The sequence below is a fragment of the Ranitomeya variabilis genome, chromosome 4, assembly GCF_051348905.1.
Source record: "Ranitomeya variabilis isolate aRanVar5 chromosome 4, aRanVar5.hap1, whole genome shotgun sequence".
Lineage (NCBI taxonomy): Eukaryota > Metazoa > Chordata > Amphibia > Anura > Dendrobatidae > Ranitomeya > Ranitomeya variabilis.
This window is the reverse complement of record NC_135235.1, coordinates 289,430,534-289,458,343: the sequence shown is the minus strand read 5'-3', so window position 1 is coordinate 289,458,343 and position 27,810 is coordinate 289,430,534. Positions and strand designations below refer to the sequence as shown.

General features: G+C 41.0%; 1 long non-coding RNA gene across 1 annotated transcript; it reads left to right on the top strand.

Annotated features, from left to right (window-relative positions):
* Nucleotides 1-2,022: 2,022 nt before the first annotated feature.
* On the top strand, nucleotides 2,023-27,810 carry LOC143764519 (uncharacterized). The gene is made up of 3 exons (XR_013213219.1): nucleotides 2,023-2,054; nucleotides 26,414-26,532; nucleotides 26,967-27,810. It is a non-coding gene; the product is annotated as an uncharacterized LOC143764519 (long non-coding RNA).

Here is a 27,810-nt window from a genome sequence, read left to right as displayed (position 1 = left end):
CATTAAGTGTGATGCCAACAAAAGTGCCCCACAAACACTATATGATACCTTCACAGTGAATTCGTCCACAGTACCCTCCACACGCACAGTATGCCGACCCTATTGTACCCCATCTCAACTCCCCCAGCAAAGTACGGTGACCCCAACACAGCATGATCTCCCAAATGTGATTCCCACGCTGCCCTCCATGCAGTATAATGGCCCCACATCTCACCACACTGTATAATGGCCCCCACTAGCCCTTCAAACAGTATTGTGGCCCCCCACAAAGCCCTCCATACAATATGATAGACCCACACAAACCTTCACACCGTATAATTGCTTGCATACAGTATAATTGCCCCTACATAGCCCTACATAAAGTATACTGGCTCCCACATAGCCCTCCATATATTATAATGGCACCCACATAGCCCTCCAAATATTATTAAAGCCCACACATAGCTCTCCATAATAATAATAATAATAATACAGTAATTATAATAGTATAAATGGGCCCCATAGTTCTCCATCTTGTATACTGTACCCCATAGTCCTCCATACAGTACAATGCAATCCCTATAGTTCTCCATATAGTATAATGCACTCCCCATAGTCCTTTATATAGTAAAATGCACACCCCATAGTCCTTTATATAGTAAAATTCACTCCCCATAGTCCTTTATATAGTATAATGTACTTCCCATAGTCCTTTATATAGTATAACGCACTGCCCGTAGTCCTCTAAACAGTGTAATGCACCCTCCATAGTACTCCAAAGAGTATAATGCAGAAAGAAAACAGATGTTCAAGAAAAACAGATGAAAAGATCAGCACTTGACCTGTGAAAAGGATAAGGATAAAAACAATAAAGTTTATTGGTTCATCAGAAAAAAACAAAAGAAAAGATGACAATTGGTGCTTCTAAAATTCTATGGAGCAGAAGGAGCTAGAGGAGGATACAGATATTTTGCTGCAAGTTCTCCTGAAAAGACAGTTACATTCTCCATAGACCTTTATGAGCACCAACTGTCACTACCTATCTCAGTAATGAGAAAATCTGTATTCACTTAAGATAAATTTTACCTCTGAATTGAGAATTTTGAGAATGATCAGTCCAGAAGAGGAAAAAAAAAAGATTTCTCTGATAAGATAAATCACAAAGTCTCTTTTTGAGTTATGAAAATTAAAACAACGGTTCCTCATTAATTAAGTTGGGCTGCAATACCGCAATATTCTGCTTCTAATTATATGAGAGGGGAGGGGGATCTGCAGTAATTACTATTCTGGGTGGGCATGGAAAATTTGAATTATGTGTTTCCTTGTAGAAAATGTTGCCATTTTACAGTTAGAAAATTACAAGATAACAAGCGCTGATTACCAATATCAAAAAGACTGACCCGGCCGGCACCTCGAAACATAACAAGACAAGTGTGAACAGGTGCAAACTAAGACAACCAAGTGCAGTACACTCCTGACCGAGTGCTCCTACCATCAGCCTAAGGAGTTTTTAATTAGAGCTGGATCCTACCTGCCCTTAAAATTATAGGCCTGGGAAGGGCATCATATTAGGTTAGGGTCCCAACAAAGGAGTACGCCTTCTCGCTGGCTGTTGGGCTCTGACAAATTGGCCAATTTGTGCGCTAATTACCTTCATTCTTAACATATTTTCTATAGCCCTAATGCAGTTCCAATGTCATATATTCAATGTTTGCATATTATAGCGTTTCACAGTGCAGCTGGTTTTTTTTTCTTAAACTCTAATTACTCTCAGAAATTGACACTCACTGCGGAGAAGTGACGGGCGTTAATGACAAGCGATGACCTGATGTTTGCAAACAAAAATGTCAGACATCGAGAACAGCTGTGTATAATTTTCATATTTATATCCTTCTAAATATTCCCCCATTGCGAGGAAGGAACCACAGCAACTCAGGCAAAAAGTGGAGACCCCGTAACGTTACAGAGCGGGGGCTGAGTGATGAGAAGCAGAGTGCTGAATAGTCACCCAGCATCAATATGGTTTTATGAGGGATCGGTCCTCTCAAACTAACCTGATCATCTTCTACGAGGAGGTAAGTTCCAGACTGGACCAGTGAGTTGCAGTGGATGTTGTCTATATTGACTTTTCAAAGGAGTTTGATACAGTGCCTTAGGTTGAATTTGACGGACTTAAGTCTACCTTCAACCTTAAAAACTAGAAAACTGTGAAGCCTTACATCACTAAGCACAATACTGAGTGTCGGATCTAGTGATGTAAAGCCGCCGCCACTGGGCTCTGGAGGAAAGTGTTCAGTGCAGTGATGGATCACACTTCTCTGTCTGTCTGATGGACGAGTCTGGGTTTGGTGAACGCCAGGAGATCGATTCGTTACCCATCTGAATGCATTGTGCTAGCTGTAATGTTCGGTGCAAGAGGGATAATACTAATGGTTGTTTCTCAGGGGTCAGCCTCTCAGTTCCAGGGATGGGGAATCGTACTGCTACAGCACAAAAAGTTTTGGCAGCTTCCAGCTTTTTGGAACAGTTTGGGGAAGGCCCTTTTTTCAGTTCCTCATGACTGTACCCAGTACACAAGGTCCATAAAAACATGGAGGGGGAGTTTGGTGGAAGAACATGGTATTTAGTTTACATCCCAGACAGAATTCTTCGAGGATAGACCTCATGTACATAATGCTGTGTGACTGGTCCTGTGTGGTGGCCAGACGTTAAAGGCTCTAATGAAAGATTTGTAACTTTCTGCAATTTTACACCCCTCTTGTCACTTTTAGAAAGTGAGTTAAAAAGCAGAAGCGGTTAGCGCTGCCAAAAAGGTGTCACAAAAAAGTCGCAATACTCACTATAGTGAAGGAGAGGTTGGTGTAAAATATGAAAAAAATATATCTAAACAGGAATATTACATGATGGAGGAACATTATTCCAGGAAGGGGCCCGGGATGGAGGGTATTAAACCAGAATACGGGGCATTGTACCAAGATGAGGGACATTATACCAGGAAGAGACAATATAAAAGTATTGGGGGCATTATACCAGGCAGAGGCCCAGGATGGGGGATATTATTGCTGGAAGGGGCCAGGATTTGACATTATTATTGAAAGTTGTCCAGGATTTTGGACATTATTATAGGAAGGGGCTCAGGATGGGGGACATTATACCAGGAAGGGGCAATATAAAAGTATTGGGGGTAATTATACCAGGCAGAGGCCCAAGATGGGGGACACTATTAATGGAAAGGGCTCAGGATGGGAGACATTATACCAGGAAGAAGCAATATAAAAGTATTGGGGTAATTATACCAGGCAGAGGCCCAAGATGGGGGACATTATTAATGGAAAGGGCTCAGGATGGGGGACCTTATATCAGGAAAGGGCAATATAAAAGTACTGGGGTCATTATACCAGGCAGAGGCCCAGGATGGGGGACATTATTATTGGAAGTTGTCCAGGATGGAGGACATTATTATAGGAAGGGGCACAAGATGGGAGACATTATTACATGATGGGGAACATTATACCAGGAAGGGGTCCAGGATGGGGGACATTAGTACTGGAAAAGTTCCGGGATGGGGCATTTTATTACACAGGGGCCAAAAATGCATGTCTTTATAGGATGTAGAATGCTACTGGGGACAATACATCTGACCAACATGCAGGTGGGGCACAAGTCCAAATTTTGCATCGGGGCCTATCGGACTCTAGTTACGCCACTGCTGGTGTGCAATAGGATCTCATCAACTGCAATTTGGTTGCTCAATCACTCCGCACACATGGAAGTAAAGAGATCCTCTTTCTTTTCCCCTTTCCTTTATCCGTGTCGGTCAATCTTGCTTCTATTTCTCCCATATTCACATCTCTATGTCCTCAGTATCTTCCTAGATGAGCACGAGAAGGAAAGACTTTTCCACATTAATATATGTGGTGATCGTCCACATGACAGCCCACACGCCTATGGAACCCAGCAACGGAAATTAATTCCACTCGCTGTTCCCCTTTTAATAAAAGTGTCAGATAGAAATCGGCTGTAACATACAGTAAGATAAATGTTTGTAAACACAATGGAACATATAAAAACATAAACATTCTAAATTTCAAAACACAGAATTTCTGTTACATTGGTCTTTATAGCAAATCTGTCCCCTGATGAGTAAAGTAGATGAATTGCGATATTGGCACCTTTCACGCGCGTCGGGGTAATGGGCTGTTCTTGCAGCCTATTGAGTGTTACATGGCGCCTGCACTATTTAAACCCATGGAGCATAGACAGTGAATGGCACGGCTGCCCCCTCCCCCCTCCTGGCTTCTCATTTAACCCTTTATGGCCCATGGATCATCATTGTCCTCTTCTGTCCGTAATAACTAAAAAAAATAAATAAAAATGAAATGTTTTGTGCCGAGAGAATCTGAACATTAACAACATGTGCTTCTCTCCGGAGGGACAATTCTTTTTTTTCTTTTTTTTCATTCCTCGCAGCTGTTGTTTTTGTCTTGATGTTTGTTCTGTTTTACATTGTATCTTCTGGGTATTTCACGCTCTGGTCAGACAATGAAATCAGACATATTATGCGAGAATAGAAAAACTATGTGGAAAATTTCATGGTGGAACTCCAGACATTGTTAATATTAACCGCACTGGTATGAAAATCACTCCAAATATACTTTGTAAGAAAACATAAACCCATTAGTGACCAGAGGAGAGAAATCTGTATTTTGCATATTTAATATATAGTATTATGGGGGATTTAATAGTTTTTTTTATATATTTATATAATTTTTTATAATTATATTTATATTATATTTATTTTTGTTAAATTTTTTGGACTTTTAATGAATGCAAAAAAAATTAAATTACAAAAAATATATTTTTTTTAATCCATAAATGATCTATATTCCACCTTAAAGGGGTTGTTCCCTGTCAATTAAGTTTCTACCCTGGCTTTAGTTTGTTATAAAAATGTAAAAAAATCAAATTGAGCCGTACTCACCTTCCCCAGGTCCACTGATGAGTCTGTGTCACTGATGACACCTGCTCCCGGTGTCTGGCATTGGCACAGCAGTCAATCAGTAAGCTTAGTGGTTTTGCCAGTGGAGACAGAACGCCCCCTTTTGAGGTGCTGAACTATTGTCTGCTGGCCTGTCACCGATGTCACACCGGGAGCAGTGGCGGACACTAGGCGGTGGACCAGGGTAAGGTGAGTATAGCTCTTTTTTTTTTTTTAAGAACAAACTGCAGCTTGGATAGAAACTTTATTTAAAGGGAACAATTCTTTTAAACAATACAGTCACCTATGGGGTAATTTTTTTATTCTTATTAAAATACATAAATTCTGGGCTGGTAATAATTTTTTTGCATTTGGCTTACATTGAAAATTTTTCATCGTTTGACTTTCATGGCTGCAACATTTTTAAAGAAGGTCAATCGAAAAAAATATTTTTAAACCAAAAATACAGGCATATAAGTAAAAATTAAATTAAAAAATCCCCTCTTTAAGGAGTATGTGTCATTTAACCCCTTCCTGATTTGTATGTCACACACTGGATGCGGCGTATGGAGCAGCCTCAGCAGATGAGCACACACTATACCAGGCAGATGCCGGTTGTGCTATACAGCCAGCATCCGCCACCGACAGCAGCAACTGGAGCTGGCTCCGATCTACGCTTTTTAACCCCTTAAATGACACTGCCAATTTCTGACAATGGCTTTTAAGCTATGCAACCTGTTACGGTTTTCAGTGGGCTGTAATGGCAGCTGGGGGTCTGGTGAATGTCCCCATGGCTGCTATGTTGGTACTCATGATTTTAACCTTGATTTTAGCTTTATTCCACAATGCAGCATTATTGCAGTATATACAATAATAGATCAGATGGTTGCAGGTTCAAATCCCCTATGGGGACTAATAAAAATTTTTAAAAATAAAAGAACATCAAAATTTCCTATTTAATTCCCAGTGAAGAGGGAGAAGGTGAGTAAAGCGCATTTTTTTTTTTTTTTTTTTTTAAATAAACTATATCAAGGGTAGAAACTTAATTGAAAGGGAACTACCCCTTTAAGGTGGAATATTGACCATGTAATGCATGAAAAAATATAACTTTTTTTAATTAAAATTTTTAACATACATTAAAAAAAATATATATATATATATATAGCCATATCTCTCTCTCTCTCTCTCTCTCTCTCTCTCTCTCTATATATATACATACACATTTAAAAATATTTTTGATATTGACAACTTCTGCCATAATTTTATCTATCTATATATAAAATGATTTATCTTTTATGTTAAATACTACAAAGCAAAACATAGTATTAATGAAAGAGTCAATTCCAAAAAACTCCATTGACGATAAAAAAAAAAGGTACAGATCTCAGAAAATAGCAACACGAAGCAATCTTTTTTTTTTTTTTGCAAATTGATTTTTTTAGCCACTTCAATAAAAAAGGACTATACAATCTGGCATTGCGGTAATTGTAGATGCATTCTCATGGTTCAGAACCCTTTGAAATAAAAACGCCTTTTTTTTTTAATTAGAGCATTATAACAATAAAAATTGGTCGATGACTTGCCGTAATGGTAGTGACCTGAAAAATCGTGTATCCAGGTCCTTTTTAATTGCAAAATGAAACAAAACGAAAAAGCCTCCCCTCTTGGAATATTTTCCCCCCTTTCCAGTGCATCATATGGCAGAATGCATTACAAACCTATTTGGCCTTCGTGCCGTCATTTGGAAGAAGAGGAGGAAGCAAAAGCATAAAAATACAAATTTGTTTCAGTGGGAAGGGGTTAATCTGTCCCCTGTTTGGCTAGGGGAGGTGAGCATCCCGCAACCCCCCCACCCTCCCGCCATACCCGCCCCCCCTCCTAGCCGCAGTATCCAGATGGAGAGGTGGTCCGTCCATTAAATTCTATAGAGGTTGAGCAATTGGCCGATCATGCCTAGCATCAACTATGCGGTAAAATATAGGCGGGGGCCTTGGATATGGTCTGTGCCCCCCCCCCCCCTGCCTGTTGACAGGTTATGAACCACTGGCTTGGATAATGGGGCATTTGAGTACAATCTCAGAGAGGAGTTTTATGGGATGGATGCTTTGCTGTTACTATCTCGCCTCTGTAAAATGAGGCTATTTGTATGGAGCGTCTGTAAACTCCACCATTTGCGGTATATTTATACCAGTCTCTTTATCAGTAAAGCTCAGGCTGGAGATTGACTTATTTCTTCTCTCCGATGCGAGCTGTATCATACTTACCGAGTGTGTACGCGCCTCAAATCTTCGGCCCACCGCATTGCTGTCTTCTATATCCAGCCCCCCGGCTTACTAAACTCCCCATCTATTCCACCCACATCCTCTGCTCTGCTGTACTCTCAGCTCCGAGTAGATAAATCTCTCAAACACATCCCTACTGATCCATTACAAATCTTTCATTACAAGTGAGCAAAAGATAGTTACAGAGCTCGGGTTTACGATGCCCCACGGTCCACGTCTGTGATGATAAATTTTAAGGAAAAGTAATTTACACTTGAGTGCAGAAAACAATAATTTAAAAAATATATATTTCAAAAGGTCAAAAGTTACCAGTTTTTGATCTTATTTTATTCCTGCGGCTACCAAAATTTTTCCGCTGTTTAATTTTTTAAAATCCACCATACGGTTCCTGAGATATTGGCCTTTTCATTTAGTGCTAATTTGTATGATCTTTACTAAGGGGGCGTGGCTCAAAGGATCCTCTTGGGCGTGTCTTTAAGCTGTTCTACATAATTTACATGTGAGCCACTCCCCCTTAATAAATACTATAAAAATTTGCGCTAAATCCAAAGACCCTTTTATCTGGAACCGTATGGCGGATACATAAACATAAAATGGAATACTGAGAGTTGTGGGAATAAAATAAAAGCACAAACTAGCCAATTAGTATCTGGTTAGAGGTCTTCTTTAAAGTAGCTATTATACAAATGACATATATTACCTACCACAAGTATTATGAAGGTGAATAGTAGACGTACATATAAAGCCACCTCTATCATGGAACTTCCATAGAAGTGAATAGAGAAAGTTTTGCATGAACGACAACCTTCTCTCTTGCAAAAATCCAACAGAAGTGAATGGAGATAACATTTTAAAACCTATTTATTCTTATGAAAATCAATATAGTATTAAAGGGCTAACATAGGCCATGTTCACACGTTGCGGTTTTTACTGCGGAACCGCAGCGATTTTGCAGCTGAGGGTCCGCTGCAGTTTCCATTGCGTTTACAATAACATGTAAACCTATGGAAACCGCAAACTGCTGTGCACATGCTGCGGGAAAAAACACGCAGAAACGCAGAGGTTTACATTCCGCAGCATGTCACTTCTTTCTGCGGAACTGCAGCGGCTCTGCACCCATAGACCTCCATTGTGAGGGTCAAACCCGCAGTAAAACCCGCAGAAGAAAAAATATCTGTGGGTTTTCTGCGGTTTTGGTGTAGAAACCGCTGCAGCAGGAAGTGCGGGGAAGCGGGAGGAAGTGCGTGGGCGGAGTGTGACCGTCAGCATGGAGGCATGTATGTGTGTGTGTGTATGTGTGTGTGCGTCTGTCTGTGTGTGTGAGTGTGTGTGTGTGTCCCCATGCGACGATAGTGCCACCCAATTGTGCTAAGTCACCGTATGGGATTACTACTCCCATCCGATATTAGGATGGGAGAGTTGTCCCTGTGTCCGGCGACTTAGCACAATTGTCAGTAAAACACATACACATACAATACACATACAATAAACGTAACATACATGACAGACATTACATACAACATATAACATAGAGTATATACTCACCATACAGCACACTGGTACGCGAAGCCCTCGGTCCCCTAGGGAAAAAGTCCAAAAGAAATAAACCAAATCCATACTCCCTGTCCGCAGAATCCAATAACGAGTGTCCCACGCCGATCGCTTGCTCTCCGGCGATACACTACCAGGAGCGAAGCTCCTAGCAGTGTATCGTGTCCTTTACCAGAGTTCAGCGGCTCCGGCATCTCTATTTACGGCATTAGAGCTGCGTGTGAACTTTCCCACGCAGCACTGCCGTAAAGTGAGAGTACCGGGGTCAATGAACGCCGGTAAACTCTCGCGCATGCGCAGTTACACACCGACAGGAGCCGGACCTCCTGTCAGTGTGTTGCTGCAGCCGTGGAGAGCAGACACATCTCCGGATGTGTCTGTTCCCCATGGCAGATCGTCGTGGGACCCTCGTTGGATTTCTGCGGACAGGGCCAGGGAGTATGAATTTGTTTTGTTTTTTTATTTCTTTTTTCTGGTCGAGGGTCTTCAGATGGATTGAGCGTATAATAAAGGGTTTGTCAAAAAGTGGGTGTCTTTATTTCATAAAAATATTTTTTTCTAGTGTCTGTGTTTTTTTTAACCCTTTAATAGGATTAATAATGGATAGGCGTCTTATTGACGCCTCTCCATTATTAACCGGGCTTAATGCCACCTTACAATAGCAAGGTGGCATTAACCCCTCATTACCCCATATCCCACTGCTACACGGGAGTGGGAAGAGAGGGGCTAAGGGCCGGAATTGGCACATCTTTTAGATGCGCCTTTTCTGGGGCGGCTGCGGGCTTCTATTTGTAGCCGGGGGGGCAAATATCCATGGCCCCTTTCCTAGGCTATGAATATAAGCCCACAGCTGTCTGCGTAGCCTTTCTGGCCTAAAAATATAGGGGGACCCCAACACTTTTTTGGGGGGGCTCTCCCTATATTTGAGAGCCAGAAAGGCTACGCAGACAGCTGTGGGCTTAATATTCATGGCCTGGGAACAGCCAGGGGTATTTTAACCCCTTCCAAGGCCACAGCTGTCTGCCTAGCCTTTCTGGCCTAAAAATATAGGGGGACCCTACGCAATTTTTTTTTGGGTCCCCATATATATTTTTTTAACCTTTTAATAGGATTAATAATGGATAGGCGTCTTATTGACGCCTCTCCATTATTAACCGGTCTTAATGCCACCTTACAATAGCAAGGTGGCATTAACCCCTCATTACCCCATATCCCACCGCTACACGGGAGTGGGAAGAGAGGGGTTAAGTGCCGGAATTGTCGCATATCATTTTGATGTTTTCACAAAATGGAGGATGAAAGAAGAAGGGGTTGGACAAGGAAATGACATCATGTGTTTTTTTTTTCCCACTGCAGTTCAAGCTTTATTTGTGTCAAAAACACAGACAATCTGCAGGGAAAAATGCATTAAAAACCGCACTAAAAACCACATCAAAAAATGCACCAAAAACGCACCAAAACACACCAAAAACCGCACCTGTGTTTTCTGCCAAGATCTGCGGTTTTTAGTGCAGAAAAATCCGCAGGAGAATCTGCAACGTGTGCACATAGCCATACACTTTAGAGGAAATGTGTCATCAGAAAATGACCTATTGTTTAACATTTTTAGCAATGTTTTTACTTACCAAAATCTGTATTAAAAAAAACAAAAACAAAACAAATCTTGCTCTGTTCGCACTGGGCTCTTGGGCTCTTCTAGACTCTAACTTCCTATTGTTTTAGGAGATCCACATGCACATTGTCACAAAAAAGGTGCTCACCTGGCGAGGAGGCTCCTCACAGCCCAAGGTCCAGGTGAGCACATGGTCCACGGCCCACGGGCATCGGTACAGCAGACGGTGAGGCACCGAGGACACAGATGGCAGACAGACAGGTAACTAAGGAATTGAAAGCCGCAGGCAGACTGATGATGTCCTGGAGACTGCAGACAAGTAGCAATTGTATTGAACACCGCAAACAAGTAACTCAGGGACTGGAAGCCGCAAGCAAACGGGTGATGTCCTGGAGATCACAGACAAGTAGCAGTGTTACTGAACGCCCCAGACAAGTAACTAAGGAACTGGAAGCCGCAGGCAAACAGGTGATGTCTTGGAGACTGTAGACAGGACCACTGTGCACAGACAAACGAAAATTCTACTAGAAAGTCTTAATACCAAAACAAAGGTGTGTGCTTTGGGATTCCTTACATATGCCTAGGAAGATCAACACATGGGAGCACGCCGGGCTACTTGCAAAGCACAATAAAGTTTAGCAGACCGGGGTGTGGGGAGCAAAGCCCAGACCAAGGACAGGTGTGTAACATACATTAGCCCCAGTGAATGGACTCAGATCCTATGTTTCGTCTTGAAGCATCTTTTGAGAGTGTGCAATGATGATTGTGAAGGGTTGGAGAGGAGTGTCATCTGTGAAATTTACTATTGTGACTGGTGGATCCTGTGTTATCAGCTGTGTATAGAGGTGTTACTTGTCATTGGAATCCTGCCTCTGATGATAAGGAGCCTGCTGAAAACTCTTCTTAAAAGTACAGGAAGTCTAAAAACGGCCCAGTGGCCAATTTGAAAATTGCAAGATTACGCATTTTGTTTTTTTAATTGTTTGTAATGTTAAAATAAAATGACATTTTTTTTTAAAGACATGTAACAGAAACCTGATTTGAGCAGTAGGTCATTTTCTGACTATAGGGACCCTTTAAAGTCAATGCTACTAATGTGGCCGTTTGCTATTTTCCTTGAGATAAGTTATTACCTATTCCACTTGGAAATCTCATTTTCATGACTGGATGCTGACATGATCAGGTTGCTGTAGTTATAACACTTAGTTCTTTTCCAATTTCCTTGCGCGACAAGTCCCATAAGCGTCTCCCAGTATACGACGTCTGCTATACGTGACTCCTGGAAATCATTTACAGGTCAGCGACTGAGAGCTCAATAGGACTTACAGCGATATAATGAATGGCAGCCCAGTCCTGACTTGTGCCGGATCTCATCCTTTCTATGATTCCCCCCTAGACCACCGCGATCCATCTATTCCCTATGTAATTGCTCCCCGTGCTCTGTGAACTCCGCTGATACATTGCGCAACATTTAATTTACGCTTCTCTTTCATCTTGCCTTATTTCATGAAATCTTCATTAAATCTGAAGTCAGTGACCGCTACTGCCCAAGCAGGGAAATATTTGCATGCCTGAAATATTTCATAGCAATTTATTACTTCCACATTCATAAGCATCTCGTTCTTCATATACTGCCTTCAGTGCAGTTGAAAATCTCTGTCTTGTAACTTTGTTAGCACATGATTCATAATTTAAGAAAGGTCCCTGAGGTTCTTAGATTGATTTGGGGAGCTATAAAAAAACTATAACATAGGGAGGGATGGATAACCAATTTTTTATGTAAATATCTCAGCTGAAATTAAAAAAAACCCTACATTTATAAGAGGATGCTTTGACCAAAAATAATTGCCACTCTTCCAATTTTCTGCAGAGTTTTCAAAAGTAAGAGCAGAAGTTTGTGCTCCAGAGCTGCACTTCCTGTTTTATTTGGATATGAAGAGTTGCTCTGAATCACCCGGTCACCCAACTGCATGTAAATATGCACAGAAACTTCCGCACCTTTCCACCACCTGCATGCATATCTGTTATTCTTATCCGTGGCACTTGTAGTCACACAAGTCCTGAACAAATGGAACGCACTGTTTTGCTGATATAAAAGAACACCAAAACATGGCCGTTCACATTCACTGCTGCTTCAAGGAACACAAATTTATTCTAAGGCCAATTCCACATGTCCAACATTCACAGTCTAAGCACGGATCACGATGACAGGTCCGTCTTCCGGTTTCAAGATCCGAACTTATGAGGGCCAGAAGACCCATGGACATTCAGGACATAGTAGTCCATACTCAGACCATTAACGTCGATGCATCAAACCGACCTAAGGCTGTGTTCACACCATGCTGCTGAGGAGTTTCACTATTTTGGAGCAATCCTTATATCACGGCTCACCTGGTGAAGTGGAACCACTAAGCCCTGGGTCTGGGTGGGTAAATAGGCCCCGAGTGTTGATACAGCTGGCTGGATAACACATGGAGAGCGAGGACGAGACACCCTCAGGAATTTTGGGAACAACAGGATGGATGTAAAGAAGTCAGAGAGAAAAAGGAAGAAAATAAATAAAGCGTTAAACAATAATTCAAAGACAGGTGTGTGTCCTAATGGGCCTTAAAAGGCCTATGGAGATGATGTCACATGCCGGGCAACCAGGAAAGCCCAGCGTGGAGCACAACAGAGAGCAGCGGACCAAGATGAAGGGAGGAGAACCCGGACCCCGGATAGGTGTGTTACACCTTACCTCTTAAAATGTTTTCTAGAAAATAATATGATCAGGAGGTATCTTGGAAACACAGGCAAATTATAATGAGGGCTACCGCCCGAGGCTCGATGCTCCATGTGGGCCCATGGCCAGATTGCCCCATTATAATGACGGCGCACTTCTACAAGCAGAGAGCTTTCTTGGAGCTTCGATGCATGGAATCCAGATCGACAGCGCAGCTCCAGGGTAGCTCCCGTCGCCTGTTCTGTAAAGTGTCTGCACGATAACGCGCTGGTGACAAGAATAAGTGGAGCCTTGGGGTCGGGAGCAGAGCATCGGTGATGGGAGTGAGAAGTACGTGTTTTTTTTTTTAAATATGTGTATGGGATGTGTGCATGTTGTGATGCAGCGGTAGGACCATACACAGTGAAACGGCAGTGACCCAAACAAGTTCAAACAAAACGTTCTTTTATTGTGTTACTTCACACAGTCAATATGGTATACGGCTTCTTCATACAGACCATTAATAATGCATGGCTATATGATGCAGTCAATACACAGGCCGAACTTCCCTCTGTCCAGTTTCCCTGGGTGACCGCACGCCGGTAACAAGTCTCTGTACTCACTCAGCGCACTGCACTCTTTATCCTCTGGAGTGCAGCCGGGTACAAGTAAGACAGCCCAAGATGCAGGGTGTCAGTCTCTCTGGTTCCTTTAGCCTCTGTATTGCTTCACACAGAGAGAGCTCTGCAGACAACTGCCCTGTCTGCTTCCAAGAACACACTGACACACCTCCCCCACTACTACAGGGCTTTTTAATCAGTCACTGCTTCACTATTCTAATTACAGCCACACCTGTGTCTGTAGTACGCCCTCATGGCCTCACTACGCTTCCATGCACATTCTGCAGAGCACATACAGTGCCCCCTAGCTGTAACAGGGGTCACTGCCTCACAATGTATATAGGAGGATATGTGGGGGATAATACTGTATATAGGAGGCTATGTGTGGGCTCATGCTGTAAGTAGGGGCTGTGTGAGGACTCATACTATAAATAGAATGCTGTGTGAGGGCTCATACTGTATATAGGGAGCTATGTGGGGATCATACTGTATATAAGAATCTATGTGGGGATCATAATGTGTATAGAAGGCTATGTGGGGGCTCATGCTGTATATAAGAGGCTATGTGTGGGCTCATGCTGTAAGTAGGGACTGTGTGAGGACTCATATTGTATATGGGGAGGACAAAACAGCGCCCCCTAGCTGTAACAGGGATCACAGCCTCATAGAGGTTATGTGGGGGCTCATACTAAATATAGGAGGATATATGAGGGTTCATACTGTATATAGGAGCTATGTGGAGGCTCATTATTATTATTTATTATTATTATAACGCCATTTATTCCATGGCGCATTACATGTGAGGAGGGGTATACATAATAAAAACAAGTACAATAATCTTAAATAATACAAGTGATGACTGGTACAGGAGGAGAGAGGACCCTGCCCACGAGGGCTCACAATCTACAAGGGATGGGTGAGGATACAGTAGGTGAGGGGAGAGCTGGTCGTGCAGCGGTTTGGTGGATCGGTGGTTACTGCAGGTTGTAGGCTTGCCAGAAGAGGTAGGTCTTCAGGTTCCTTTTGAAGGTTTTGACGGTAGGCGAGAGTGTGATATGTTGTGGTAGAGAGGGGGGATGCACGAGAGAAATCTTGTATGCGATTGTGTGAAGAGGAGATAAGAGGGGAGTAGAGAAGGAGGTCTTGTGAGGATCGGAGGTTGCGCGCAGGAAAGTAGCGGGAAAGAGGTCACATATGTATGGAGGAGACAGGTTGTGGATGGCTTTGTATGTCATGGTTAGGGTTTTGTACTGGAGTCTCTGGGCAATGGGGAGTCAGTGAAGGGATTGACAGAGGGGAGAGGCCAGGGAATAGCGGGGGGACAGGTGGATTAGTTGGGCAGCAGAGTTTAGAATAGATTGGAGGGGTGCGAGAGTGTTCGAGGGGAGGCCGCACAGAAGGAGGTTGCAGTAGTCAGGGTGGGAGATGATGAGGGCATGGACTAGGGTTTTGCTGATTCTTGGTTTAGGAATGTATGGATCTGGGAAATATTTTTGAGTTGAAGTCGGCAGGAAGTGGAAAGGGCTTGGATATGTGGTTTGAAGGAGAGGTCAGTGTCAAGGATTCCCCCGAGACAGCGAGCTTGTGGGACTGGGGAGAGTGGGCAGCCGTTTACTGTAATGGATAGGTCAAACTGTATATAGGATATGTGGGGGCTCACACTGTATATAGGGGCTATGTGGTGGTTAATTATATATTTAGTGAGCTATGTAGGGGTTCATACTGTATCTAGGGCACTATGTGGGGCTCTTTTTGTATATAGGGGGCTATATGAGGGCTCATCCTGTATATAGAGAGGCTATGCGCAAGCTCATACTGTATATAGGGAGTTATGTAGGGGTTCATACTGTATATAGAGAGTTATGTCGTGGCTCATAGTGTATATAGGGAGCAATGTAAGAGTTCATACTGTATATAGTGGACCATGTGAGTGCTCATCCTGTATATAGAGTGGCTATGTGGGGCTCATACTGTATATAGGGAGATATGTGAGGCCTTATACTTATACCTAGGGAGCTATGTGGGGGCTCATATTGTATATAGAGTCAAGTTATGTATCGGGCTGTGTGTTGGTTCACACTTTATTTAGGGGGACTGTATGGACTCATATGTCCTATAGGGGGCGGTGCGTGTGTTCATTTGGCATATAGGGAGATGTCAGCATACTTAAGTATTCTCAATTTTAAGTGTTTGAATTAATATTAATATAAAATAATAATTATAAATAATATGTTATTATTGATATTAAGTAGAATTAATTTCAGCTTATTGGTTTGGCAATACACAACATTCACGGTCTCTGATGTGACCCCTCAAGAAAATTAATTTCTCACCCCTGCTCTATTATGTATAGCGCTGTATATAAGGGGAAAAAATGGATCTCTCTTGTTTTGCATCCACAGATTTGCACCAGGGCAGACGTGGGTTAATCACATAACTTATCAAAAGGTTAAAAAAAATGTTAGAAGTGACATTAAATTCACGGAAATAACTTCCATGCAAATTAAATTTCCCGAAAAAAACAGCGCAAACAGGCGAACTCTAATTTGGAAGTTTAACAAATTGGAAATGAACTCACACGCTGATTCCTAACCGTGCAGCATATCCTGGTGGTCGATCAAGGTTATGTATTAATAAAAAAAATTAAATAAATCAATTTAGGCAATGAATGGGTTAATCACATGAAGTAATACAGCTCCAGTTAGGAGATGACTTCACATTTTTTATTCATTGTGTCCCTGCAGGGACGAGGTCCTTGAATTTGACAGTATATTGTCTTTAGATTGAAGCTGCTTTGCTTGGAATTGTGCATCAGAAGAAACATATGGAAGTATTTTTCTACTGTCAGGCCAAGCAGCAGACAAAAGCTCTCAAAATTAATAGGGTTGTATTCCTTTCCCTGCAGAATAAACAAGAAAGGGGCTGCTGAAAGAAGAACAAAACCTTGAAGCTTTCTGATATATTTTTCTTTCTAGAGTTAAACTTGTTCTGTCATCTAGGGCCAAAGGCATGAAATAAATCTTAACATCTATATTCACCTTCACATAGATTTTTTTTCTTTGTTTTCTTGCTAAACGCAAAGTTAAGCAACTTCATCTTTGTTAGAATGTTTCCAATATTTTGCTTCTCTCTGCCTGTAAATGATCAGCACAAATGTCAAAGTTCCTGCTCCTCTCCCTTCTCTCAGTTCTAGATATAGGAAACAGATTTCTACAATGTTGAGAGGGAAGAAAGTATCTACAGTCTCGGGGAGGGCAGAGAAAAAGGAGATAGACAAGGTGGAAAGGACATGGAGAGGAAATCAGTGCAGTTCTAGAAATGTGCTTAAGTAAGAGAAGACATCAACATCCAAGAGAAACACAAAGCTAACGTTCATGACGTATTGCAGGTAAAGATAATCACATGAGAAAAATCTGAAACCTGCAACAAGGTTACAAACTGCATACTGATGGGACTGAAAATGTATGAAGGAGTCAGGATTACAGACTGAAACCACTGCTAGACAACACCTTTTAAATATTAGAGTGCCCTCACCTCCTATACCATTGTCAACCAACAATGCCGCTGCTGTGTCTCCCAGCGGTCACCTCACTATTGTTATGTCACATGAACACTATATCCTATCAGCGGCTGATGATGACTGCAGTCTTCACAGTTCTGAAAGATGGATCTGTTCTGTTTCACGGATGTGTGAAGACACGAGATGCACTCATCAGCGGATGCAACCCATTTAACCAAAGGTAACCACTAGCACTTGTAAACATCATATTTCCATGTGAAAAATGTCCATAGATAGATGAAAAGTAGTAAATTCCATGCAAAAAAAACAGATGTATTTATAGGCCCATGTGAACAGGTGGCAACGTTTCGGGTGAACAAGTGAGACTTTGTTAAGCGTCAGTTTTTTGCACGGAATTCGCTATTCATAGAGTCCTAGAATGTTACAGTTGGAAGGGACCTCCAGGGTCGTGTCTAACCTTCTGCTCAATGCAGGATTCACTTAATCATCCCAGACAGATGTCTGCCCAACCTCTGTTTGAAGACTTCCATTGAAGGAGAACTCACCACCTCTCATGGCAGCCTGCTCCACTCATTCATCACCCTCACTGTCAAAATTGTAATATCTAATCTGTATCTCCTAACTTTCGGTTTCATTCCATTACTTCTCGTGTTTCCATGTGCAAATGAGAATAAGGATGATCCCTCTACACTGTGACATCCCTTCAGATATTTGTAGACCGCTATTAAGTCTCCTTATCCTTCTTTTTGGCAATCTAAACATTCCCAGATCCTCTAACCGTTCCTCGTAGGACATACTTTGCAGTCTGCTCACCATCCTGGTAGCTCTTCTCCGAACTTGCTCCAGTTGTTTAACGTCTTTTTTTTAAAGAAAGCTGCCCATTTTCTTTGCATTTTTATGTACCATAAGGTAGTGGATCACAACCTGTGGGCAGGCAACTATACCTGCATTTTGCTTATGCTGCTCCATTTTTTCAATAGATAGATAGATAAATAGATAGACAGATGATAGATAGATAATAGATAGATAGATGATAGATAGATAGATAGATAGATAGAAAGATTGATAGATAATAGATAGATAGATGATATATAGATAATAGATAGATAGATAATAGATAGAAAATAGCTAGATAATAGATAGATAGATGATAGATAGACAGATAGGTGATAGATAATAGATAGACAGATAGATAATAGATAGAGAGATAGATAATTGATAGATAGATAATAGACAGATAGATAGATAATAGATAGATAGATAGATAATAGATAGATAGATAGATAGATAGATAGATAGATAGATAGATAGATAGATAGATAGATAGAGATAGATATATAAAGTAAACACTTTATCACTCAATGACAGTCTTTTGGATTGAAAACAAAGGCATTTTTTGTATTGGAAGGACATAGCTTCTATAGAGCAATGTATTTCTGTATCCTGTTAATGAATTGGCATCACTACTGTACATTCCTCATAGCGTAGAGATGAATAAATCTTTTGATATTCCAATTCGCCATCTTTGCAGATTTTTCCCAGGAACTTTGATTCTCAGCAAATCGAATGCATTCCACTGCCTCTAATTCCCCTAAAAAGATGAGTATGGCGCTCTGTCTCACCTGTATCTGTTGCCTATTAATTATATTTATATTATCCTCTTTTCCTCACACACTAATCTTCCTCACTGCTGTCACACACTACCTGAGCAATGTGTTCAGTGTTTTATGGCTTTCTCTCCCTACCTCTAATGACGAAGCTGTGAGCTGTACATGTTGTTACACACCTGTCCTGGTATCCCATCCATGTTTCCTTCCCCTGAGTCCACTCCCCTCTGTTGTGATCCACATCGAGTTTTGCAAGTTGCCCAATCATTGACATCATCTCTCTAGACCTATTTAAGTCCCGTAGACACCCACACCTGTGTCTTGGGATTGAGTTTCTAAGACTGCTGATCCTATGTTAGGTGTACGCCACCATTTATGCTGTTTATGTTTTATGTTCATGCTTGCATCCATTCCTGCTGTGTTCAACTGCAACCATTGAGCTGATCCTCGTAACTCACGTGCCTTCCTACTTGTTGCATCAACGTATGAGGTCCGTGTGCCCACCCAGACCTGAGGTTCAGAGGATCTATCTCATCTGGTGAGCCCATACAGACGTCCTATCATTGTCCTAACTCACCACAAAGTGGCTGCTGCTATCCTGTCTTTGCTTTTATACAGGCTCCAGATTGCCTGTGCTACACCATGTGATTTGATAGTTTCAAGGGAACATGGGGAAGCCCCATCAACCAAGTAAAAGGTCATGGTGATCCTTCTCCGTCTGATAGAATGAAATGTCCAGATGCAATATTCTGCGATATGTAGAATCAAAATTGGAAAGCAAATTGTTTGAATACGGCAACTTTGAGGAATTCCTAAAAATTTAACATGAATTCTATACAAATTCTTTGTCTGAGTCTTGTGCAAAAATAATGGTTATAGAATAGAACATGATGCATTATGTAAGAATTATTTAAAATATGTGTAACAATTGGCAGCAGACAATATGGCTTTCAAATCGAGACCCTGGAGCAGCTGTTTTTCAACTGCTATTCCTTTCTGACTTTTCTTGAACTTGCACCAATCTCAACAAATTTTCCACTACAGAGTCCATAAAAGTACATGAATGTGTGGATACAATTGCTCCAACTTCACCAACCTAGCTTTGGATTTGGGCAATATTCTCATAATGTTCTCCGTCTTAACATATTTTCAGACAAGTTGAGGGCGAGACCTTTTTGCGCTTGTGTAATCAATGTAGCTTCGGAGAGCTCTGCTGATCTACTGAGCATGTGCTGTGCTATTATTGCCTGTAGTGGGCGCTGTAGGGAGTATAACAACAGACCTTTACCATTGACTGCATTCGTAGAGTATTTAATTCTTAAACAAGAATTTCTGGCGTCACTAACTCCAGCTTTTATATGAAGGCATCATGCATTAAATCCCGCGTGTTCACTGTACACTGTTACCATTGCAATTTACAAGACGTTCTTTAGACTTCGCCGGGTAACTCAATCCCTCATTGGTTGAGTCACATTTGTCCTGACAATTGAGGTTTCCAATGTTCTTTTCTTTCAGCTACTTTACAGTTTATTTCCTTGTATTGCATGACCGATGGAGTTTACCATCTGAAAAACAAAGAACATAGTATTCCAACCTTTCGGCTTCCATTATCGAAATTGCACAACATAAAGTGTTTTGAAAGACCCAGGAAGTATGTCGTGTAATTCAAGGTAAGGATTCAGAACAATATATACAGAAAAAGTTTTCGGCAGGTGTAGAAAAAAAATCTACAAACTGAGAATGTTCACAAAAATAGAAGAGTTATTAGTTTATCAATTTACAAAATGCAAAGTGAACAAAATCGAAATCGAAATCAAACCAAAATTTGATGACTGCCATTTGTCTTCCAAATAGCATCATTTCTTCAAAGTAGACTGACAGTCAAGGATTTTGTGGGATTATAGACGGGTGTATGGGTAACCAATTATATAAGACATGATAATCATAGAACCATAGAATGTTAGAGTTGTAAGGGACCTCCAGGGTCGTGGTGTCCAACCTCCTGCTCAATGCAGGACTCACTAACCCATCTCAGACAGATGTCTGTCCAGCCTCTGAAGACTTGCATTGAAGGAGAACTCACCACCCCTCATGGCAGCCTGTTCCACTCACTGTCAAAAAGTTTTTTCAAAAAATCTAATCTGTATCTTCTCCCTCTCACTTTCATTCCATTGCTTCTCGAGTTTCAATGTGCAAATGAGAACAATAATGATCCCTCTACACTGTGATCTTCATTTTTATATGTAGGTTGAAACACAATCATTACCTGAAATAAAAGTGGCTTTGTAGAATACTTAAACTGGGTGAGGAACAGCCAAACTGTACTAAAAAGGTGAGGTTAAGAAAGACAGTTTAATTTCACAGATTATGCACCATGGAAAGACTGAGCTCAAGAAGACACAAGGTAGTTATACTGCATCAGCAAGGTCTCTCCCAGGAAATGATTTCAAAGCAGGCTGAGGTTTCAAAATGGCAAATTCAAACTCAGGTCTGACACCCAAGATGGTGCACCACCACATTATGGATGTCAGGTTTGAGGATTCATTTCCTACATGAACAGTTTCCTGGAAAGTGGATTGGTCGTTGTGGGCCAGTTGAATGGCCACCAAGGTCTCTCGATCTGACCCCCTTAGACTTTTCTCTTTGGGATTATCTGAAGGCAATTGTCTACGCTGTGAAGATACGAGATGTGCAGCATCTGAAACAACAGACACTGGAAGCCTGTGCTAGCATTTCTTCTGCGGTGTTGCTATCAGTGTGTCAAGAGTGGGAGAAGAGGGTTGCATTGACAATCCAACACAATGGGCAGCACTTTCAACACATTTTATAAGTGGTCATAAACTTGTAAAGCACTCATGAAAGAATAATGTTATGTTAAAACCAAGCACACCATTGTTTTTCTTGTGAAATTCTCAATAAGTTCGATGTGACACATGACCCTCTTCCCATTGGAAAAAATAAAGTTGGATCCAAAATGGCTGACTTCAAAATGGCCGCCATTGTCACCACCCATCTTGAAAAGTTTTCCCCCTCCCATATACTAATGTGCCACAAACAGGAAGTTGATGTCACCAACCATTCCCATTTTATCTCGGTGTATCCATATAAATGGCCCACCCTGTAGTATCCTCAATGCGGAGAAATACAGACAGATACTTATCCATCATGTAATATCATCAGAGATACCTCTGATTGGCTCCAAATTTATTCCACAGCAGGATGACAGCCCCCAAAATAAAGGTAATATTGTTAAGAACTATGTACAGTGCAAAAAAGAACAAGAAGTCCTGGAAGTGATGATCCGGCCCCCGCAGATCCCTGATCTCAGCATCATCCCGTCTGTCTGGCATTACATGAAGAGACAGAAAGTGTTGCACAAGTGACATTGACAGATCTGTGGTTAGTTCTCCATGATGTTTAAAACAACCTCCCTGCTGAGTTCCTTCAAAAACCTGCGAGCAAATGTTCCTAAAAGAACAGATGAAAGAAAAGCAAAAGGCGAACACAACAAACATTGATTTGATTTAGATTTCTCTTGTTCATTAATATATACAGTACAGACCAAAAGTTTGGACACACCTTCTCATTTAACCCCTTTACCCCCAAGAGTGGTTTGCACGTTAATGACCAGGCCAATTTTTACAATTCTGACCACTGTCCCTTTATGAGGTTATAACTCTGGAACGCTTCAACGGATCTTGGTGATTCTGACACTGTTTTCTCGCGACATATTGTACTTCATGACAGTGGTAAAATTTCTTTGAAATCCCCCAATTATAACTAAAACCCTAATCCAAACACATCCCTAACCCTAATCCCAATGGTAACCCTAACCACACCCCTAACCCTGACACACCCCTAACCCTAATCCCAACCATAAATGTAATCCAAACCCTAACCCTAACTTTAGCCCCAACCCTAACTGTAGCCTTAACCCTAGCCCCAACCCTATCCCTAACCCTAGCCCTAACCCTTGCCCTAACCCTAACCCTAGCCCTAACCCTAGCCCTAACCCTAGCCCTAACCCTAACCCTAGCCCTAACCCTAACCCTAATGGGAAAATGGAAATAAATACTTTTTTTAATTTTTTAATTTTTCGCTAACTAAGGGGGAGATGAAGGGGGGTTTGATTTACTTTTATAGCGGGGTTTTTAGTGGATTTTTATGATTGGCAGCCGTCACACACTGAAAGACGTTTTTTATTGCAAAAAATATTTTTTGCGTTACCACATTTTGAGAGCTACAATTTTTCCATATTTTGGTCCACAGAGTCATGTGAGGTCTTGTTGACATTTGACGTTTTTATTGATAACATTTTCGGGCACGTGACATTTTTTGATCGCTTTTTATTCTGATTTTTGTGAGGCAGAATGACCAAAAACCAGCTATTCATGAATTTCTTTTGGGGGAGGCGTTTATACCATTCCGCGTTTGGTAAAATTGATAAAACAGTTTTATTCTTCGGGTCAGTACGATTACAGCGATACCTCATTTATATCTTTTTATGTTTTGGCGCTTTTATACGATACAAACTATTTTATAAAAAAAATTATTATTTTTGCATCTCTTTATTCTGAGGACTATAACTTTTTTATTTTTTCTTTGATGATGCTGTATGGCAGGTGGTTTTTTGGGGGACAAGATGATGTTTTCAGCGGTACCATGGTTATTTATATCCGTCTTTTTGATCGCGTGTTATTCCACTTTTTGCTTGGCGGTATGATAATAAAGTGTTGTTTTTTGCCTCGGTTTTTTTTTTTTTTTTTTTTTTACGGTGTTCACTGAAGGGGTTAACTAGTGCAACAGTTTTATAGGTCGGGTCGTTACGGATGCGGCGATACTAAATATGTGTACTTTTATTGTTTTTTTATAGTTAGATAAAGAAATGTATTTATAGGAACAATATATATATATTTTTTAATTTTTTCTTGGATTTTTTTTTATTTTTTTTTACACATGTGAATATTTTTTTTTACACTATAACATTGCCCCAGGGGGGGGGGGCATCATGTTATAGTGTAAGATCGCTGATCTGACACTTTGCTGTGCACTGTGTCAGATCGGCGATCTGACGTGCACAGCTCCAGGCTTCCCGGCGCCTGCTCTGAGCAGGCGCTGTGAAGCCACCTCACTGCAGGACCCGAATGCCACGGCCATTTTGGATCCGGGCCTGCTGCAGGGAGGAGGGGGTAAGAGACCCTCAGAGCAACGCGATCACATCACGTTGCTCCGGGGGTCTCAGGGAAGCACGCAGGGAGCCCTGCATCAAGAGAATGCCAAGAGTGTGCAAAGCAGTCATCAAAGCAAAAGGTGGCTACTTTGAAGAACCTAGAATATAAGACATAATTTCAGTTGTTTCACACTTTTTTGTTAAGTATATAATTCCACATGCGTTAATTCATAGTTTTGATGCCTTCAGTGTGAATGTACAATTTTCATAGTCCTAAAAATACAGAAAGATCTTTAAATGAGAAGGTGTGTCCAAACTTTTGGTCTGTACTGTATATATATATATATATATATATATATATATATATATATTTGTTGAATAGACCGTACCTTTGTAGGAAAGACTTCTTTCTTTTGGTTGAGGTGTTCAATTTAAGTTGCATGCAGCCAGATTGGGTTTCTAGATGTTGAATTGATTTCAGAATATATTTCTAGTAGAACTGCTTAGGTCCATGAATTGAAGCTGCACTGTAATTCCAGATCCACAACCCATGGACCTCTGATAGCTCTGTTTCTAGAAAGATGCTGACCATTTTGTCTAATCTCATACATTTCCTTTAAAGCGTACCTGTCATTTCTGGTGACCTTTCAGAATAAGCTTTCTTGTGTGCAGGAATAACTTTATATGACTTGTATACTGCATTTTCACCAGGTTTCACCTCTTTGAGTTCTATCTCTAATTTTCAACTGTCTCGGATTTAGTGGTTGGAGATGAGTTGCTATGATGTCACATTGTGCATAGGCAGAAAGCTGCTAATCAGTGGTAGGGGCAGGGTTATATAGAACTCATGAATATGGAGGACTACATGGCAGCAGGGTAACTAGTCCTCTAGTGATAATCTTCTGTTGATAAAACTGTAGTTTTATAAAAACTACAGCAAGTAGACGAGTAAGTGACACATCACTGGAATCAGGGTCTCTGTCTCTTCATCAGATTTGGTGGTAAAAACCTGATGACATATTCCCTTTAATGATAATTCTTTCCCATACAGTTATCGCCAGCCAGTAAATGAGGACCAATCAACTTCTATATATTCGATCAACACTCGCAATAGGCCAAAATCATCTTGTCCAGATGAACCTTTACTTTTGGGGAGATAAAAAATGTTTTTTTAGTACTGTAACTAAGAAACTCTTCTTTTCTGGATCATAACTGTAAGTAGTGTATTGCCAAAGTGGCACTTGAAGGGACCTGAGCGCACCAGTATTAAAACTTCAATACTGCGGTTCTTCTGAAGGAGAAGTTGGTCCAACTTCGAAACGCATAGAACCCATATTGTTGCCTCCTGGCTTCTTGGCATCCACATCGGCAGTGCGGACTACCACTCTTATTCTCCCGCCACCAGTTCATTGCAATTTTGTTCTGTGGGTGCTGCAGCAGCTGATCCATCTCTAAGGCTGCCGTCACACTAGCAGTATTTGGTCAGTATTTTACATCAGTATTTGTAAGCCAAAACCAGGAGTGGAACAAATAGAGGAAAAGTATAACAGAAACATATGCACCACTTCTGTGTTTATCACCCACTCCTGGTTTTGGCTTACAAATACTGATGTAAAATACTGACCAAATACTGCTAGTGTGACGGCAGCCTAATCCTTCGTTGTGGGGTAGTCATCCCCGATAGGTGAGCAGTTCCCTCTTCCACCTAAAAGTATTTTCCTCCCTCGAATAAGACTCCGTTGCCCTTGAGGTCCCCTCCAATATCTAGTATTAAACATGGCACATTTTAAGTGGAGGGTCCCTGTTGAATATTTTGCATAGAGGCCAAGGAGCTTGAATTATTCTTCTGCTTCTCCTTATGGTTCCAGGATGGTATGATGATAGGTCATGAAGATACAGATAGACTTCTTCATACCTAGTTCTTTTGAGCTTCCTTTTAAGGAATCCAGCCATATTCGAGACCATATTACAATTTCCTTTCTTATGCTTCTCGAGCTATTGTCTCCTTGTGTGAATAGAACGTATGAACTGATAGAAAGAATCACTTCCCTTATGTTACATTGACCCGTAGCTGTCTATGCCATTATTTCCCCCATAGAGGTATACATGGATCTAAAGGCTTTTTCTGAACACAATCTTTAGCTGTGTAACGTTCTGCAGGTGCCTTCAAAGTGTTTCTATATTCTTACGATAAGTAATGCGGTGATGGACACTTAAGTCACAAAGCACAAGAATAAAATATGTTTGAGTATAAATATTGGAATATTTACGCCTCCAAATATAAATTGTGTGATACAGTAAAACATCTGAAAAATGGCATTGGATTAGCATGGGATTATACTGTAGATTATGGTAATCTATTAATACTCATCTGGACATTTTTCTTACTCTAGATATCTGTCTAATCAAAGTGAGTTTACACAGTTGGGTTTGGCACTTAATAGAGTTGACCCCCAGAAGAAGGCTGATTGCCGAAACGTGCGTAGGGGCAGGCGTTTAGCACCCACCAGAGGTAATTACTTGCACATCGTTATTAGCTATCTGCTTTTAGAATCCTTTTAGGTTCTGATATACTTTGCAGTAATGTTTATAGATTTACTATGTGCATCCCATTGGGCTATCTAGGCTTTTTTGTAGTGCCTCTTTACAACATGGTGGGTTCTTATGCCGCTTTTTGGTTTCCCACTTTTTAATGCTTATCAGGTTTTTGTAATTTTGTGTCATGTTGTTTTTTTGTTTTTTCTCTAATAAAATTTGTTTTTTATATATTTGGTTCTTGAGTACATTTTTTTCATCGGATTTTCATGCAATTTTGTACTGAACTATTACTATGTCCATTAAAATGGTTAAATAGGTGTAGGTACCACTTGGTTTAATTAGATTGTCATTTGACATGTGGATACCCCTATTTTTTCTGATTCAACCCTTTTGTTTTTTACTTAATAGAGTTCGAAGTCTCACTGTATCCCCTATACATGGATCTGGATTTTAGCTGCTGGGGCTCCTGGGTTGCAACTACAGAGTAGCTGCTGTCTGGTAGATCGAGCTAAGGGATTAAACTTGAAGTAGATCAAAACTAGACAATCAGGAATATGGATAAAATTGGATTCTATTTAGAAGAGACGTGGCCAGAATTCAATAACTGGTGATGGGCTTAAAGGATTTTAAAGGGAAACAGGTAGCAAAAATCAGTCACTAGCTCCGTCATTATTGCCGTGCATGTTATATTCTGAAACGCTGCTCTGTGTTAGACAAAATATATTTCTAAAAGTCACCTAGGGATGATATAACTAAGATGACTAGTCCAGGAAGCTGGTCCCTGACCGATCCTCCGCACGCCTCAATGAGACACCGCAGCATTTCTAAGTAAGGCAAATGTATCTGCAATAACTGAGCTGCAAATATAAAGTCTAAAGCTCCTGAAGATGCTAAAATGTGTCAAAACCCTGATTCACGATGCAAATATAAAGTCTAAAGCTCCTGAAGATGCTAAAATGTGTCGAAACATTTCCCTTGGTTGGCTCCTGCGATACGCAAGTTGGATGATCTACGAAATAACCCGTCTACTGGAATTTTTTCAGTCTCCTGTTTGGACTTTAAGACGCAACACACCAACATACAAGTGTCCAGTCATCGACAACCAAATTCATGTATTCTTTCCCTTTATAAGGGCATTTGGGGGGACATAAAACCCAATTTAGTTTGTTTCCATGCTTTTCATATCTGTTGACAAGGACTAAAATAAAAATAGAAGACTTTACGATGCTTTACTCAGTTTTATGTCTTGTTT